Below are 19661 nucleotides of genomic sequence, written 5' to 3'. Positions count from 1 at the left end.
CGACCGATGGGAGTCGGACGATTATTTCCACCCTCTCCGATCTGTTTCTTGATTCTGTGAAGTTATAATCAGGAAAATTGATCCCTTTATGATCAGGAACAGTTTGAATATGTACACACGATACAACTTCCTGCCAGATTACCCGTCGATCGGACAGGAAATTGCCTTGTGTGTTCCCAGCATTAGGCATGCAGACATACTGGGCAGAACGACACCAGAAAGGTGCCGATTAACAGTGAGATTTTTAGCAAAGGAACATATTTTCAATAAGAGCATTCAGATTGAAAGAAAGGATTGTATTTGATTGATACAAAGCATTAAAGAATCTAACTTGAGGTCGTATCTAAACCAGCTAGGGTCAGATCTATGTCCATGCTGAACGACCATTTTAAGGCCCCTTGCACACTTGCACACTGCGGCACCCGGCGTTTCTACATGCAAGTCTATGAAGACTGTCATAGGCATATTATTGATTAGGTATTGAATAATATTCTTTACCTCATAGGTTATTGATTAAATCCAGGATTGATTGATTAGACTCCCCCCAAACAGTCATTGCTCATATTCCTCAATATTCATATACATATATGGCTTTATACTCTGTATTCTTTTGTGTAATCTGCTACAATGTGCTGTAATCAGTTCAGCTTCTGTCCATGGAATGTTCCAGCTCTGTTCTAGTTCTGAGACAACAGACCTGTAACGATTGTGGAATTCTCTCTGTGATCAGCGCACAAGACGTGCGCTGACACTGCAGAAATCCTCCACAAGCGTGTAATTTGAGGGAACCCAGCAAAAGGTGCAATGCACCTGTAGAGGGAAATTCCTGTCGGCAGAGGGAGCTGTGGAGTGCAGAGGAACAGCTCCTCTACCCTGCCACACACGCCAGACAGGAATTGTACAAAGGGAAGAAACGCAGGGCAAGATAGCCCTGAAAGAGAGAGATCAAAGTGACAGAGGGTATGTGTGTCCACCAAACTAGTCGCCACCCTGCGACGATGAACACACAACCATGAAGACAAAGTGAGAAGGCAATCGCCAGAGATGGCGATTGCTAACAGCGACACAAGACCGAATAAGCACAGATGAGGAATGTCTGTATGTCCACCAATCTAGCCGCCAACCTGCGACGGTGGACACACAACAGAAGAAACCAAGTGAGAACGCAATCGCAAGAGAAGCGATTGCGGAAGGGAATGAGCACAGGGACAGATTGTATGTGTGTGCACCAAACTAGTCGCCAACCCGCGACGACGCATACACAACAGCAGATATGAAGCAGGAACGCAATCGCGAGAGAGGCGATTGCCAGAGGTGACACAAGGCTACAGCAAGGCAGAGCACGAGAGTAGCAAAGGCACAGCAAATCATACAATGAGAAGATAAGGAAAATAACAAACGCTAACTAAACGCGAACACCGCACTCATTCGCAACAGTGCACGCGTTTATGCGCGGTCTCCTCATGTTAAGCACAACAGAGACAAGCACGCCTAACTAACCAACGACAGACAAACATGAAACAGAGGACGCGAGCGCTTGCTTAACGGTTGCCTCACCAAGCCTCCAGCAAGCGTTCGTAGCAGACAAGACAGATACACAAAAACAGGAATAAGTGAGAGATAGGATCCACAGCACTAGCACAAGAGGCTAGTGCGATCCAGGAAGACAGATTAGATGAGATAGCTGGTAGCAACTGCTGCTCCAGCTATACTCCAAGAACAAAGATCAGAACTACTTCCTGTCGACCACCGCTGGGACAGAACAATCGCAACAGACAAACAAAACAGATATGCAAACCTAACTGCACTAGGGAATCTGCCTAGTGCAGTCCCAGGAATTACTCTAAGCTAATCTTCAAACAATAAGCAAGGCTGATACTCCAGGAGTGTTACACAGGAACTAACCCTTATGACCAGCAAAGGACTCTGGGAAACATAGCTCTTTATACTGCCAGTCATCAAGGAGGCAGGTAGGGGATTTGCATAACAAGTGTATGCAAATTCCTCAGCAACAGAACAGACCAGAAACTTGTAATGGAAAGACAGGTCTCTCTTGCAGAGACCTGCAGCCCACAGACTAGAGGAATGGTCAAACAGCTGTCTGCCAGTGCATCCAGCTGAACGGATCATTACAAGACCAAACAAAAACTAAAGTATTGGTGAAGGTCGACAGATGCTGTTCAGAACATGGCGAAGACCGCCTTACCCAGAGCCTATTTTGCAGTACAGGACACTGAGCTCAGTTGATTGCATCATAGTTAATTATGTTAAACATGTACACCCCCTAACACACCTTCTAATAATTATGCACACCTCTACTAACCAATAAACTCTCCCTAAAATGAACAAACATTAATTGTACGTCTTGTAATCTATAAAAAGTAAGGACTACGTTCCAATAAACACTTGTTAATTATGAATCTATGGGATATGGTCTCCGTGTCTCTCTGATTCAAGGTTCCTAAATGCACGCATAGGAACAGATATTAACATTGATTTGGAGCCTTGGATAAATCCATCAAAGCGGTGTTCCCCGCTATATCAAGACTTCCACACTTCAAATGATGGGATGTGGTGTTGCAGAAGTATCCAAATCAGTGCAATGTCAAAGCAAAGGCTGTAGCGCGTTACCGCATGATCCGTGCCTACAGCACAGAGTATGCAGCAATGTGGTGCAGGGTCATAGGAAGGCTGATTTCTCCGGTGCAATACAGGGCTTGCACTGCATCACACTGCTACTTTTCGGTGTGAATCCAGCCTAATGCGGAACTACAAGGGACTTTTTGCTGCCTGAGGCAAACTTGTGGGGATGCTTCCCTCCCCCCAAACACCCCCCAGCACCCTTAAATTTGCACCGCATGTTATAGCCTCGGTGCAACCAAAAACACCCTCAGTATAGGTACAGTGGTTTGCAAGAGTACAGTGGGTTGCAAAAGTATTCGGCCCCCTTGAAGTTTTCCACATTTTGTCAAATTACTGCCACAAACATGAATCAATATTACTGGAATTCCATGTGAAAGACCAATACAAATTGGTGTACACATAAGAAGTGGAAAGATAATTATACTGTGAGGAAACGCGGAAAAGCCGCCGCTAGTACTCAAAGTAAGGCGGCTGATTCCGCGTTCAACATGGCAGCTAGCGCGCAGTCGGAGCGCGGAGAAACCGCCGCATGCCCAGACAACAGGGCGGCGGATTCCGCGTCCGACGCGGCAGGTAGCACGCATAGGCCTACTCTTGTCAGTGATGCTGTATGCGGAGAAAACGCCGCACGCACGGACAGCGGTGCGGCTGATTCCGCATTCAACACAGCAGAAACATTACAACACATGTCTGGTGTGGCCAGAGCCGGGACAAGGTCCTCCAGCACCCAAGGCTGAGAGACACCAAAGTGCGCCCCTCCATCCCTGCCACCCCAGCCATCACACACTGATTGCTATTAGACTAAGAGGCGCCACAGGGCCCACAACCTCCCCAACACCTTAATATCTAGTTATCTGGCTTGCAGTCACTGCCATGTATCCCCTTTTCTTATTTATTTCTGCTTCAAACACAATTAGGAATGACAGCTGAATGAATTCTGCGCCCCCTCCTACACTGCGCCCTGAGGCTGGAGCCTCTCCAGCCTATGCCTCGGCCCGGCCCTGGGTGTGGCTGGGACTGATAGTCCACACTGGTTCAGGAGGACGCGCGTGCGCGCAGAGAGGCAGGGCCTTTATGACAGTCAGAGGGGAGTCAGCTGACCAAGCCGGTCAGTTGACAATTTCAGCAACTTCCATTGGTCCAGCACTTAGGGGAGGCGCTAGAGAGCGCTGGTGTATATATACTGGGTGCTGGTCATTTCTCTGGTGTCTAGCGTTGCGATCACTACGTGGTAGCACTCAGACCTTGTCAGTATCTGTGTTTATTAGACAGTTTCGTAGGTGTTGATGATCACGGAGCTCACACCTTAGCCTAGAAATTGTATTATTATCTGTGTTATTATCTAGACCAGTTTCCAAGGTGTTGATGGCCAAGGAACTCACACCTTAGTCTAGGAATTCTGTACCATCTGTATCATTATTATTATCTAGTCTAGTTCCAGGAGTGTTGAGAATCTAGGAGCTCACACTCAAGCTTAGGCATTGTTGATTATCTGTTATGACCTTCTGCTTTCCTGACAATTCTTCTGATCTCTGATTCTGTACCGTTGTTATTCTGATACTCTGTTGCCAAACTCTGCTGGTCTTAGGATTCTGCCCCTGTATTCTGTCTCTGTACTTTATCTGTCCGTGTGTTAACGACCTGGCCTGTCCGACCTCGAGAACTCTCTCTCTCCTGATAAGAGATAGTTCGCAGATCTGTCAGTGACACTTCCTCATTGGTGTCACTCACGTTCTGTCCTTCCCACTCTCGACCTAGCTCCGCCCCTCGGGGAGCTTCAGACCTGTGGAAGGAACCTGATCTCAAGCATTATCTCCCACTGTTTAGCACCCTTCTCTCGGGTGCTCTCCTCAAAGTATTACTGTTGCACCAAACACTCTTATCACTCAGGTGTCCAGAGGTTAGAGATATATCTGATTATCGGTGATACTGCAGATCATCAATATGCGGGTATATATCTGTATTCTCGGTGATACTGCAGATCACCGGTAATCAGACCCTCTCTGTGTTACACCGATAGTTACACATACATTATTCCAAACATTTTTTTAAAATAAATAACTGCAAAGTGGGGTGTGCATAATTATTCAGCCCCCTTTGGTCTGAGTGTAGTCAGTTGCCTATAGACATTGCATGATGAGTGCTAATGACTAAATAGAGTGCGCCTGTGTGTAATCTAACGTCAGTACAAATACAGCTGCTCTGTGATGGCCTCAGAGGTTGTCTAAGAGAATATTGGGAGCAACAACACCATGAAGTCCAAAGAACATACAAGACAGGTCAGGGATAAAGTTATTGAGAAATTTAAATCAGGCATAGGCTACAAAAAGATTTCCAAAGCCTTGAACATCCCACGGAACACTGTTCAAGCGATCATTAAGAAATGGAAGGAGTATGGTACCCCTACCAAGACAAGGCCGTCCACCTAAACTCACAGGCCGAACAAGGAGAGTGCTGATCAGAAATGCACTCCATCTAATTTGACTGAGCTGGAGCTGTTTTGCAAAGAAGAATGGGCAAGGATTTCAGTCTCTAGATGTGCAAAGCATAGGAAATTCCCGTTTGCAGTTTGCCACAAGCCATGTGGGGGACACAGCAAACATGTGGAAGAAGGTGCTCTGGTCATATGAGACCAAAATAGAACTTTTTGGCCAAAATGCAAAATGCTATGTGTGGCGGAAAACTAACACTGCACATCACTCTGAACACACTATCCCCACTGTCAAATATGGTGGTGGCAGCATCATGCTCTGGGGGTGCATCTCTTCAGCAGGGACAGAGAAGCTGGTCAGAGTTGATGGGAAGATGGATGGAGCCAAATACAGGGTAATCTTGGAAGAAAACCTCTTGGAGTCTGCAAAAGACTTGAGACTGGGGCGGAGGTTCACCTTCAGGCAGGACAACGACCCTAAACATAAAGCCAGGGCAACAATGGAATGGTTTAAAACAAAAACATATCTATGTGTTAGAATGGCCCAGTCAAAGTCTAGATCTAAATCCAATCGAGAATCTGTGGCAAGATCTGAAAACTGTTGTTCACAAACGCTGTCCATCTAATCTGACTGAGCTGGAGCTGTTTTGCAATGAAGAATGGTCAAGGATTTCAGTCTCTAGATGTGCAAAGCTGGTAGAGACAGACCCTAAAATACTGGCAGCTGTAATTGCAGCAAAAGGTGGTTCTACAATTGACTCAGAGGGCTGAATAATTGTGCACACCCCACTTTCCAGTTATTTATTTGTAAAAAAAATGTTTGGAATCATGTATGATTTTCATTCCACTTCTCACGTGTACACCACTTTGTATTGGTCTTTCACGTGGAATTCCAATATAATTGATTTATGCTTGTGGCAGTAATATGACAAATGTGGAAAACTTCAAGAGGGACGAATATTTTTGCAAACCACTGTAGGTAGGAAGCCAGATATTGGTGTCCCCAGTATAGGTAGCCATGTATAGGTGCCCCCTGCATAGGTAGCTAGGTATAGGTACCCCAGTATAGGTAGCCAGGTATAGGTGTCTCCTGTATAGGAAGCCAGGTATAGGTAGCCATGTAGGTTCCCCCTCTATAGGTAGCCAGGTATAGGTGCCCCCAGTATAGGAAGCCAAATATAGGTGCCCCAAGTATAGAAAGCCAAGTATAGGTGCCCCCAGTATAGCATTCCCCAGGCCCCTACACTCTCTCTAGGCCCTAGACAACTGCTTAGGATTGCCTTGTGGATGATCCATCTCTGCCCGAGGCCCCTGCAAAGTTTTGTGAGCAATATCAAATCACCTGTCCTGGCATCCATCCATGCTTTCAACTTTTTACATCCATCCTTGCTGGCTGCCTCTTCTCAGTGACATGTTTTACATAATAATACGCGTGTCGGATCGTTGAGAAGAGGCAGCTGGCGGGGATGGATGAACACTGGACCATGTGCCGGGACAGGTGATTTGCCAGATCATTTCAGTCAAGCTCATTGTACTCCTACACCCCACCCCAACCGCTCCCTAATGCACAACTGCATCCTCACTCCATCCCCTTCTACAGCAGCAGTACGTGTTGCTAGGCTACAGAACTGGGCCCTGAACTGTCACCCGGGGATCAAGTCCCGATCTCTGAGGGTGACAGTTATTCTGCATATTGTAACAATTGTGGAACTTCCTCCGTGATCAGCGCACAATGCGTGCGCTGATACGGCGGAAATCCTCCACAAGCGTATAATTGCAGGAACCCAGCAAAAGGTGCCACGCACCCGTAGAGGGAAATTCCTGTCGGCAGATGGTGTTGTGGAGTGCAGAGGAACCAATCCTCTGTACCTCCACAAATGCCAGACAGGAATTGTAGGAAGCGCAGAACGCAATCGCAAGAGAAGCGATTGCGAATGAGAACGAGCAAAGGGACAGGTTGTATGTGTGTGCACCAAACTAGTCGTCAACCCGCGACGGTGCACACAAAACCTGTTCGAAGTGTCTCTTTCAAAACAAAAGCCGCTGTTGATCGTATTCAGGGTACCAAGCAAAACTTCTCTCGGAATCTTCCAGAACGCCTTGAAGCTCCGCAGAGATTCCAAGAAGCCAGAACGCTCACCAGGCTCACATGGAGAGCTACCAAGCACCCCCATTGAACCTATGACAGTTCCAGATTCAGAATTAGCAGGACACCCATCAAGATCAGGACTTTCAGGAACCACTTCTGGTCATGCAAGCAGGCTAAATCAGAACATGTCTCCACCGAGGAAGCATCTGAGTACGCTGGTAACCGAGGCACACTTGGGCTTTCTGGGTCACAGAGCACACTGAGGTACACCAGCACAGGAGAAACCTCAGGACATGTCAGGAAACTGCCAACCTCAGAGTCCGGCATGACCAGACCAAAACCAGGACCGGGCAGAAAATCATCACGAGTAGAGGTCACAGGTACTGGTATTTCAAAAGAAGACTCGGTCTCAGGCTTAGAGATCTCAATGACTGTAATGGTATCTGACAGAAATTCATCATTGACTACCCATGACTGAAGCTCCACCAGAGCTGAAAAGGTAGCCAGCAAGGCAGCAATGCCCACGGAAGAGGGCAACACCTCAGAAGGACTTGGGGGGCAGGAGACATCTCCTACAAGTTCTGCACCCTTTGGGAGGAACTTTGAGACCTCCAGAACATCAAACAAGACCTCAGGAACATCATTTTCCAGGTTTTCTAAGAAGGATTCTGAACTATCCATGTTACAGGGCTGAACATTAAATACCTCCTGCAGGCAGGGCAGATGTCCCAGGAATGGTTCCACCATAACCTGAGACTGAACTTCATCATAATTAGCGGGATGTACAGGAATATTTACTGGAACACACACTGACTCCCTAACTTCATTTTCACTGCACCCAGAATTCTGTGTGGCAGTCAAACTAGCTTGTAACTCCAAAACTGCAGAAAAACAGGTGAGTATAGTGGCAATACCTAGACGAGCCTCTAGGGACACTGCAGGGGATTCTAAGCAAGGCCACATTGACTCAACCAGAGTACAGGGTGCAGAATCAGCCCTTCTCTCAGAGCAAGAAAGGGGCTCACAAACGTCAGTATGAAAGGAAAACATGTTTTCATTCATGGTACAGGGCAGGTTCAGAGAAAGCGTCTCTGAACTAGGCAAAGAGGGTTCAGCATCAGATTTGCAAAACCGAAGCACTGTCTCACTCTTAGATTCGGCTAGCAATGTCGAATCCGAGGAATCAGAACGCAAAACCTGCGAATCAAAAATCACTTTAGGTTGCAAAACTGACGCTTCCATAGCGCAAACCTCCGCGATCTGCGGGGCAGACTGTAAGGTGTTCAGGACAGAAACACTGGGGCAACTGTCACCAGGCAACGGGCCCCTACAGGTGTGAACAGGGTGAGACAGAGACTCATTTGCAGAAGAAATAGCGACATCAACAGGATAAACTTTATTAGGCTTATTAATTTTACTTTTGACGCTGCATAGTCGAGAAATTTTCCCCATAGCAGGGTCACAGACGGAAGATCTCAAAGATCTGTTTCTAAATGAAAAAGGATCCCACACATCCTTGAGGAAACCGGCAGACTCATGCCGATCACAGTCTGCAGGAACATCCGAGAAACAGGCATCAGATCGCACAGATTTAAACTGCACACTGTCAGGAGAGAATCCTTCAGGATTCGCACAGGAATCAACCACAGCGGCACACTCATTGATTTCAGATTGCACAAAGTCAAGACTCTCATGCTTTACCCCAGAAAGGCAGGAACAATCATCCGACAACGATGTCTCTTTATTGGAATCAATTGGTTGGTGTGTGTGCAACTCATCCAAAATCGTCTGCCACACATAAATCACCAGATCCACATCACCCTCGTCACATTCATCGGAATCAATCAAAAGGTACATAGAATCGAGACAATCATTCAAGACATCCTCGCTTTTTGCGATGTAAAAATCGCAAAAGGCTTTCCAATCAAAATCAAATTCCTCCAGCAAGGCCCCAACATCCCAGGAAGCAAATGGGGGTTCAAACAGGCCAGTATCCAGATAATCTCCATATGGGTGGAGTTCAGGAACAAGAACAGATTTTTTAACTGCTTTAATATAGTGTGCGATCCTACCTATAGTAGGATCCACATAAGCTTTGGATTGGGGCAGAAAACCTGGAAACTGATCAGCAGATGCATACTCAACAAAATCGTACAAATCGAAAATTCCATCTACACTGGGGTTTTGGGTTGGGCTGGTCATACTGTAACGATTGAGGAACTTCCTCCGTGATCAGCGCACAACGCGTGCGCTGATACGGCGGAAATCCTCCACAAGCGTATAATTGCAGGAACCCAGCAAAAGGTGCCACGCACCCGTAGAGGGAAGTTCCTGTCGGCAGATGGCGTTGTGGAGTGCAGAGGAACCAATCCTCTGTACCTCCACAAATGCCAGACAGGAATTGTACGAAGCGCAGAATGCAATCGCAAGAGAAGCGATTGCGAATGAGAACGAGCAAAGGGACAGGTTGTATGTGTGTGCACCAAACTAGTCGTCAACCCGCGACGGTGCACACACCACAGCAGATAAGAAGCAGGAACGCGATCGCGAGAGGTGCGATCGCCAGTCGTGACACAAGGCTACAGCAAGGCAGAGCACGAGAGTAGCAAAGGCACAGCAAATCATACAACGAGAAGGTAAAGAAAACAACAAACGCACTCATTCGCAACAGTGCACGCGTTCGTGCGCGGTCCCCGCGTGATAAGCACAACAGGGACAAGCACGCCTAACTAACCACCGACAGACAAACATAAAACAGAGGACGTGAGCGCTTGCTTAACGGTTACCTCACCGAGCCTCCAGCAAGCGTTCGTAGCAGACAAGACAGACACACGAAAACAGGAACAAGCGAGAGACAGGATCCACAGCACTAGCGAAAAGAGGCTAGTGCGATCCAGGTAGGCAGAACAGAAGGATCCACAGCACTAGCAAAAAGGGGCTAGCGCGATCCAAGGAGACAGAACAGAAGGATACACAGCGCTAGTGCAAGATGCTAGTGCGATCCAAGTGAGACAGATCAGAAGAGATAGCTGGTAGCAACCGCTGCACCAGCTATACTCCAAGAACAGAGATCAGAACGATTTCCTGTCGACCACCGCTGGGACAGGACAATCGCAACAGAACAAACAAAACAGATAAGCAATCCTAACTGCACTAGAGAAACCTGCCTAGCGCAGTTTCAGGAATTACTCTAAGCTGATCTTCAAACAAAGAGCAGGGCTGACACTCCTCCAGGAGTGTTTCACAGGAAGGAATCCTTATGACCAGCCAAGTATTGTGGGAAACACATAGTACTTATAGTACACGCCTCCAATCAATGTGGCCAATTTGCATGACAACGTATGCAAATTCCTCAGCAAGCACAAGCTGCCAAACTGACAGAAGGTCTCCTTTCCAGAGTCCTGCAGCATGCAAACCTAAACAATGGTCAAAAAGCTGCCTGCTTGCACAGGCAGCTGAGCAGATCATTACACATATGAACACACCTTTATTCTATAAACGTGTTGGAATTCTTGTGCGACATTATCAGATAGCAGTTGGGCAGGTTTACACAGGCCTTGAGTTTTAGCAGCCAGTATCTACTGTATTTTCTGAGTAATAGGCTAAAAAAAAAAAGAATAGAAGACTGGGTGACACAGCCATTGAAACCATGACACACACTGTGGTCACATGCCTTAAATAAGTGATCTTACGTATCTCCATTTTACATGAAGGAAGTATAAACTGCACCCTGCGGCATTTCTTCCTGTGTATCAGCTACCGTATCTTCTACAAGGTAATATTAGGTGTTGACTAGCGATCAGCCAAACCCGATAACCTACTTACGTCACACAGATGGCTGGGCTATCACCGCAGTCCTGCCTAATACTCCTACCTTCAGGCCTTCATCATCTGCATAGGAGACAACAAGACCTACTTAAGTGTGGCGCAATAACTCGTAGCACAGGTCAGGAGCGATCTCATGAATGTGAGGAATACAATGACAGCCTACATGTTACTAGGAAAACTCTGACTCATGTACTGTACCTGCCAGAGAAAAGCTATAACTGTGTCGTGATAAAACATGTCATTGCAATGTAAATGTATGATGTTGCCTACCAAATAAAACCCCTTCAAAGATTTTGTTTTTAGATTAAGAGATGGGGTGCATGTTTCAACATGTGACTTTTTAAAGTGTACCTGAGATGAAGGGAACTAAAAGTTTTATGCATACCTGGGGCTTTCTCCGAGTCCAGCCCCCTCCACGCCAATTGCTCCCACGCTGGCATCTAAATCCTTCTACCTAGATGGTCCGGTATCAGCCCCGTTCAGCGCGGCCAGTCGATGCAGGCACAGTGCGGCCAAGCACACTCTCCCATTTCGCTCCCACTGCGTGGTAGAATTGCACAGAACGCTCCTGGTGGTGGGAGCACAGTGGGGCGGGCGCTCATGGCCAGGCCACGCATGCACAGTACCCCCAACTGGCTGCGGTGAATAGGGCTGCTATTGGACTGTCTAGGAGCATTTAGACGCCGGCGTGGGAGCAATCTGCACGGAGGGGGCTGGAGGAATTCCCCAGGTATGTATAAAACTTTTAGTCCCCTTTATCTCAGGTTCCCTTTAAGTTCTACATAAAGTAAACCTGAGACATCGAGGGAGATAAAAAATTTGACATACCTGGGGCTTCCTCCATTTCTTTTCAGACTGATCGTTCCCTCACTGTACTCCTCCATACGCCTGGAAACTCCCCCGCCCGAAAATTCTCCAGTCTGGGGTGTTCTGCGCATGCCCCCCGGCTGTGCAGATGCAAAACGCTCCCGATGATGGGAGCGCGATGTGGGAGCCTGCGCTTCTGTGCCTACGCCAACGGGCTCCCCCATTAGCTGTATTTGACCGATCGGTTGAATACCACTCTGTACCTCTGTGGGAGGCTTCGGAAGTCTTTGGGAGCCCGAGTTCTTCTGAAGATGGTCGACTCCACACTATGCCTGCACAAGGGGTCTCTCTCTCGTGCTCATGCATGCACAGTATGCAGCCACCCATTTTTGGGACCACTCGGCCTATCAAAGACTGAGGAAACCTCCTACGGCGGAATACTTCCCAAGACCTCCTAAAGTCTCCTGTGGCAGCAGATTGGAGCGAGGTGACAATTTTTGGAATTAGTGAACCTTGAGAAGAACGGGAAGGCTTAGGGGGTGTAACTAGAGGGGAGCAATATTTGATTATGTAGCAACCTATGAAAAGTATATTTATACGCATCCCTTATAAAGAAAAAATCCAATAAATATTTGGAGTTTAATTTGTGCTATTATTTTCTATTGCAAAGCCTGAATAGGAGCGACACTAAAATAGCAATAGGAACTCTAAACTGCAAAATACATACAAATTGACTTTACCTCCAGGTACAGACAGGTCTTAAAATGATCGGTAAATTATATGCATACATGCCCCCTAACGTCCATGAGAATAGCTATTTTTGGTAAATTACCTAATGAATTACCTCATAATTTACCTAATGAGGTAAAACATGACAAAAACCTACCAGAATTGCTAAATGTCATTACCTCATGAGGTAAATTACCTCACATGAGGTAATTTGTTTGATAACCCTACCAGAATGTAGGCCATTGGCTTTAAACCTTTCTAGACCCAACATTCCCATGGCATCTGGCACTTATTAGTGTGTCCTTTCCATGGGTAGCTACACAGCACCCAGCAAGCGGTTTCAATGTTTTGGCTGATGTGTGTATGACATGACAGATGCGTTCTCTGTTGTTTGGCCTGTTCAGTTTCAGCCGTACATGTGCCTGGAGTGGACTCTGCGTCCTTTCTTCCAGCTACAGATACCGGCCTATGCGATGATGATGACATTGTTCTGCCATGACGAGGCATTTTCCTGATATCGCCTGCAGGCTACTGTACTGTGTTCTGAAATGAAAACGGAAGACAAAGTTGAACTCCTCCCAGCATGGCCTAATCAGTGTGTAGGAGAGCAGCTCAGTCGCCTCCCATGAATACAAGCACAGACAGAGCAGGTCAGAGCTGTGTGTGTCAGCTGAGGCAGCCAGTACAATGCTGTGAGGGGACCAGGAGAGACAACGCTGAGGTAAGCTCGGGTTTGCGGTTAGCCAGTCTTGCCAACGTGTTTAGCAAAGTCAATACAGCACCTTTGTGTGCGCTACTGCTTGGTTGGCAGCCACGAGTCAGGGCTGCTTCACGCCACAAGTGCTTCTTCTCAGCATTTCTAAGTCTCTGAATGTTTACATTTGCTTTTGTACGGTTCTGATCCAGTTCTGTATCATGCCTGAAGAAGAAACTTAGACTAGGCTATGCACAGTATGGGCTGTCACACGGACGCCTGTCAAAGTCCCCCGGCCTTCCTTCACATTTGGAGGAGGCACCGGGCTTTCTGCAGGCAATTGTCGGCGTCCCGTCACAATCAGCGTTTTTGTCCTTGCAAGGGGACATGAAGACACGGCGGGGAATCGACCCTAGAAGCCACATGAGGCTTCTAGGCTCACCTAAAAAGACGTAGAAAAATGTGATCGAAATGCTGTGTTTACGCAATCGACGGTAACCACACGATGTTAAACACTCGTTACGTTTAACCGACGAGTCCCAGACGCTTGGCTGTAAACCGGCTCTTATACATCAAAGGTATTACCCGAATCAGCATTTGTTGTTTTGATGCCTTCCAGCATTTTTGTGATCAACCGGCAATTCCATGAGCACTTTGCTCTTTGGGTCTGCGGTGGTAACGGTTTTCAATATTGCGATGACGGATGGACCCAACAAACCCCCGACCAGTTTACCCCCAAGTGTCTAAGCCTTGCATTTCCGGACTAGAGTTCTTCCTCTGTGTCACCCATCAACCAATTATTGGTCGGAACCATGCTTACGCGCTTTGAGTGCTACGGGAGAAAAGCGCTTTACAAATGTTATTTGTTGTTTGTTGTAAGTGCCCCAAGCACAGTTTTGAAGCTCAACTCTCCAGCGGCATGACTTCTGACCTCCTCTTGTGTCTGTTGTCACCGCGAGCGCCGGTACCACGTGACACTAGTGCATGTTGGGGTGTTACGTGGAAGAAGCGCTCGTGGAAACCACTGGAAGAGGTTAACAGTCATGCTGCCAGAGAGGTGAGCCTTTAACTCTGGGTACAGAGTGGTGGGACAATTATACACTGGGGGGAGGGGGCACAGGTGGCAGCAATGTCAGGACGATTTCCAATAGATTACATGCTGAAATCTATTGGAAAACAATGAGCAGTGTATGGGTAGGCAATAGATCCCTCTCTGATCAGAGAGGCATCAGAGTTATCTATCTAATGGTGGCCATACACGGTACAATAAAAACGTTCGATTTTCCCGTTTATTCGATCTAAATGATCCAATTGAATGAAAGTTGAAAACGTTTTTTTTTCCATCAAGAAATTCGAACGATTATCCCGTTTTTTCAGGAAAAATGATCGGACATGCTGGAAAAATCTTTATATTCGATCTACTGGAATAATCGAACTAAATTATCTAATTGAAAAATTGTACCATGCATGGCCACCTTAATGGTTGATCTGGCCATACATCGAGTAATGTCTGGCCAGCTTAAAGGACTACTGTAGGGGGCAGGGGGAAAAAGATTTGAACTTACCTGGGGCTTCTAACGGCCCCCCGCAGATGTCCTGTGCCCGCGATGCTCTGGTCCCCGCTGCCGGTTCACATCTGGAATTTGCGACTGTAAAGTTGGAAAACCACTTGGAGGCGGGATCCGGAGCATCAGTGACTGGCTGCGCGGGCACAAGACATCTGTGGGGGACTATTAGAAGCCCCAGGTAAGTTCTACTCTTTTTTTCCCCCTACCCCCTACAGCACTCCTTGAAGAGTCCATATCTATGCTCAAATATAATCGTATATACGTACTGTATAGGGATATATTGGAACCAATGACCCAAATCTAAACAGAATCTCTTTTTCTGATGTCTTTTTGAAGCTGAGAAATCAATTTATATTTAAAGTGAACCTAGAGGGCCCTTTTGCAATTAATGCGTTAGTACGCATTAGTGTGCGTTTTTTTGCAGTGCGTTGGAAGAAGCTTTCAGTTAAAACGCGTATAGTGTGAACTGTGCCATAGGAAAACATGGGTATAACTTTGAAAATCAGTTTTCTTTTAGTTTTAACTGAGAGCAACCGATTAAGTGTAAAAGGGGCCTAACTCTGTACCCCCCCCCCCCCCGGCCTGTGCCTGAGCCATGACAAAGCAAACGTCTGGTCCCCTGCAGCGACCTTACGTCACTTGGATGCGAGACGCTGGTCCGCGCGCCATCTAATTGGTCTCCCGTGGACAGTAAGCTAAGCTCATTTATTTTTCCAGAGTTAAGGTTCACTTTAAATATCTATGGTACTCTGTGCTATATAAATGCATGATAATAATATGTGCCCTACTGCAATAATGATCTTTCCTGGTCCGCCTTGCCTGTGTGTTGTGTCCAATGGTAGTCTAAGTGGTGGTCCTGGCTTGATTTTGCCCAGATGGTGCCCATTCTGTATGTTTTTGCCCTGTAGATTACAGATTATTTCAATTGTTTGTGAAGGCCTGAAGTCGACGTTGTCGCCTTTCTAAACAATTGCATACTTCATCATATGTTTTCTGCATCTAATAATGGGATGTTGTTTACAAAGATGAATCCATTTGAAGATTTGTGAATTCTGTTTTTGCAAAATAACTTTTTGATACATTAAAATTTAAGATCATCTTTTTTGTCTCTTCAAAAATATTGTTTACTATATATCGTTGTTCACACATGACTGTGTTGTCCTTGGCAGGTTTTGGTGTGCTGTATCAGTTGTTATGTATAAAGTGCTTGGGAGGCCCCCATGAAAAACTCACATCAGGGCCCATAGATACTTAATCGGCCCATACACTGAGCCGATTAGCGGCTGATCGATCGAAATTGATCAATCACAAATCGATTGACCGATCAATCGATTTGTGGCCGATTTTGATCGATTTCAATTAATATGACATGCTGGAAAATCTAGGTCGATCTGTTGAGATTGCTTATCATTTTGCATTGGACCTAATGGAAATCTGATGGCAAAAAAATGCCATCAGATCGATTTTCAAAAGATTTCATACTGAAAGCTATTGGAAATCTGTTCCTAGTAGAAAATGTTCCTAAACACATCAGATAGATCAGAAATCTATCTGATGATCTATCTGCTGCTGATCTAACGAGTGTATGGCCACCTTAAGCTACACCACTGAGTTCAGACATATTTTCCTGAGCCAGACAAACATGCAGCCAATGAAATCCTCAATAACAGTGACAGCAGGGGATGTACAGCACAACCACAGAGAGAAGCAGATAGCATCTACCATAGTGTTTTCACTTCTCAGTTCCTAGAGCTGTCCAGCACTCATACATCTCATACATGGCATTCTTGGCTGAAGCAATTGTTTCTCCAGGGACCAGTGGTGCAGGTAAAGAGCTGTGGGTCCTAGTGTGAGTTTTACATTCAGCCACCCATTTGGGGCACCAAAACCTGCCAAGGGCAGCTGCAATGAGGCAATGATAGATTAAAGCACACCTAGGGGCTTGATTCAGTAAATGGTGCTAACCCAGTTAGCACGCCTAAAGACTTTGGGCGTGATAACTAGGGTGCTAAATTCACATTGCAAGTCCCTTAACCACTTAACGACGGCCTAACGCCGGTAGGCGGCGGCAGGTCGTAAGTGGTTTTACATGGAAACGGGCGCTCGTTCGAACGGCCTTTCCATGTCAGTTCACGGAGGGTGTCTCCGTGAACAGCCTGCGAGCCTCCGATCGCGGCTCGCAGGCTAAATGTACACACGCGGAAAAGAAATCCCCTGTGTTTACATCCCCTGTGTTTACATCATCTCCGTAAAGGAAATCGGCGATCCCCGGCCTCTGATTGGCCGGGGATCGCCGGCATCTAATAGGCTGAAGCCTATCAGAGGCGGCGCAGGACGGATCGCCATCCTGTGCCGCCCATAGTGAGGAGGGGTGGGAGGGAAGGACAGGGAGGCGGAAAATCACTGCGGAGGGGGGCTTTGAGGAGCCCCCCCGCTAAACGAAAATAGGCAGCGGCAATTAGACCCCCCAGCAGGACATCCCCCTAGTGGGGAAAAAAGGGGGGGAAGTCAGGTCGCCCTGGCATAATCCTGATCTGTGCTGCGGGCTGGAGAGCCCACGCAGCACAGATCAGATAAAACAAGCCCGGTCCTTATGTGGTTAATGCAACGTTTTTCGCGCAAAATATTGCATCGCGGTGCGACGAAAACGGTGCACCCGATGCGCCTATAAAGTTGCATTGGGTGCGACTTTAACGTCACATGGTGCGATGTTAAGGTCACACCCAATGCGACTTTATAGATGCAACGGGTGCGCCGTTTGCGTCTCACCACGCGATGCGACGTTTCGCGCGCACCACGCTGTGGGTGCGCAACGTTTTGCGCATGTGACTTTGCGCGCGATGTGAATTTATCATGCCTAAACTAACTTTAGGCATGATATAGGGCTTTTTACAGGCGCGCTAACACTTAGCACGGTTTACTGAATCGAGCCCCTATAGTGAGAGGTTGGTGGCTCACATATTTATTTCTTTTCAAACAATGCCGGTTGCCTGGCAGTCTTGCTGATCTCTTTGACTGCAGTCGTGTCTGAATCACAACCCTGAAACAAGCATGCAGCTAATCCAGTCAGATTTAAGTCAGGATCACTTGATCAGCATGTTTCTTCAGGGTCTATGGCTAATAGTATTAGAGACAGACAAGACTGTCAGGCAATTTGCATTGTTTAAAACGAAATCGATATGTCAGCCTCCCTATACCTCTCAGTTCAGGTGCAATTTAAAGTGTAACCGAGACCAAACAGGTGTAAGGTTTTATACTTACCTGGGGTTTCCTCCAGCCCCCTTGAGGCTGCTCAGTCCCTCGCCGTCTACCCGGGCCGCTCCTGTCTCTTACTGGACGGCACAGTATTCTGGCTGCGTCACATGGCCAGGAGTGTTCTACCAATAATAACCACAATAAAACAAGTAGTTCTGTTCCACAATGAAGTACCAAAAAAGTCCATTAGAAAGAACACAGGGTTTCATATGAACAAATTTACTTTTATTCTTTAATCACAAGTCTTCTAAGTTGCTGACATAAGGTGCAGACATGATTTTCAGAATTCCAAATTTCTGGAGTGTTCTACGCCTTTTCAGGAGTGTTCTACACTAGTGTTGGGCGAACAGTGTTCGCCACTGTTCGGGTTCTGCAGAACATCACCCTGTTCGGGTGATGTTCGAGTTCGGCCGAACACCTGACGGTGCTCGGCCAAACCGTTCGGCCATATGGCCGAACTAAGAGCGCATGGCCGAACGTTCCCCGAACGTTCGGCTAGCGCTGTGATTGGCCGAACGGGTCACGTGGTTCGGACCCGAACGCGCTCTGATTGGCCGAACTGTCACGTGGTTCGGGTAAATAAATACCCGAACCACGTCATATCTCCGCCATTTGTCTGTGGGTTTAGCTTTGGGTAGGCAGGCAGGGTAGTTCGCGCTCCAGCCACGCTAGCCAGGGTCCCCCCCAGTCATTGTGTGTCGCTGCTGGGAATAGTAGTACACCGCTCGCTCAGCATTCTGTTTACTGCCACTCTGTGTACCTCGCTCAGCCACACTATATAGCATTCTGTTTACTGCCACTCTGTGTCTGCTGGGAATAGTAGTACACCGCTTGCACAGCCACACTATATAGCATTCTGTTTACTGCCACTCTGTGTACCTCGCTCAGCCACACTATATAGCATTCTGTTTACTGCCACTCTGTGTCTGCTGGGAATAGTGGTACACCGCTCGCTCAGCCACACTATATAGCATTCTGTTCACTGTTCTGTGTCTGCTTGGAATAGTGGTACACCGCTCGTTCAGCCACACTATATAGCATTCTGTGTACTGTTCTGTGTCTGCTGGGAACAGTAGTACACCGCTCGTTCAGCCACACTATATAGCATTCTGTGTACTGTTCTGTGTCTGCTGGGAACAGTAGTACACCGCTCGCTCAGCCACACTATATAGCATTCTGTTCACTGTTCTGTGTCTGCTGGGAATAGTGGTACACCGCTCGCTCAGCCACACTATATAGCATTCTGTTCACTGTTCTGTGTCTGCTGGGAATAGTGGTACACCGCTCGCTCAGCCACACTATATAGCATTCTGTTTACTGTTCTGTGTCTGCTGGGAATAGTGGTACACCGCTCGCTCATCCACACTATATAGCATTCTGTTCACTGTTCTGTGTCTGCTGGGAATAGTGGTACACCGCTCGCTCAGCCACACTATATAGCATTCTGTTTACTGCCACTCTGTGTACCTCGCTCAGCCACACTATATAGCATTCTGTTTACTGCCACTCTGTGTCTGCTGGGAATAGTGGTACACCGCTCGCTCAGCCACACTATATAGCATTCTGTTCACTGTTCTGTGTCTGCTTGGAATAGTGGTACACCGCTCGCTCAGCCAC

At 47.1% G+C, this 19661-nt stretch overlaps 1 protein-coding gene across 2 annotated transcripts in view; it reads left to right on the top strand.

The window, feature by feature from the left end:
• PLA2G7 (phospholipase A2 group VII) overlaps nucleotides 1–19661 on the top strand; it is a 139738-nt gene that overhangs the window by 44758 nt on the left and 75319 nt on the right. The window contains exon 1 of one of the 2 annotated variants that reach the window (XM_068280192.1): nucleotides 13156–13248. The exons of the other annotated variant lie outside the window; for it this stretch is intronic. The gene's annotated coding sequence lies outside the window, so the exon portion shown is untranslated. Of the gene's footprint in view, nucleotides 1–13155; nucleotides 13249–19661 lie in introns of those variants that run through there. 2 annotated transcript variants of the gene reach the window in all.

The sequence above is a fragment of the Hyperolius riggenbachi genome, chromosome 4 (genome assembly GCF_040937935.1).
Source record: "Hyperolius riggenbachi isolate aHypRig1 chromosome 4, aHypRig1.pri, whole genome shotgun sequence".
Classification (NCBI taxonomy): Eukaryota; Metazoa; Chordata; class Amphibia; order Anura; family Hyperoliidae; genus Hyperolius; species Hyperolius riggenbachi.
This window is presented reverse-complemented; position numbering and strand designations above follow the sequence as displayed.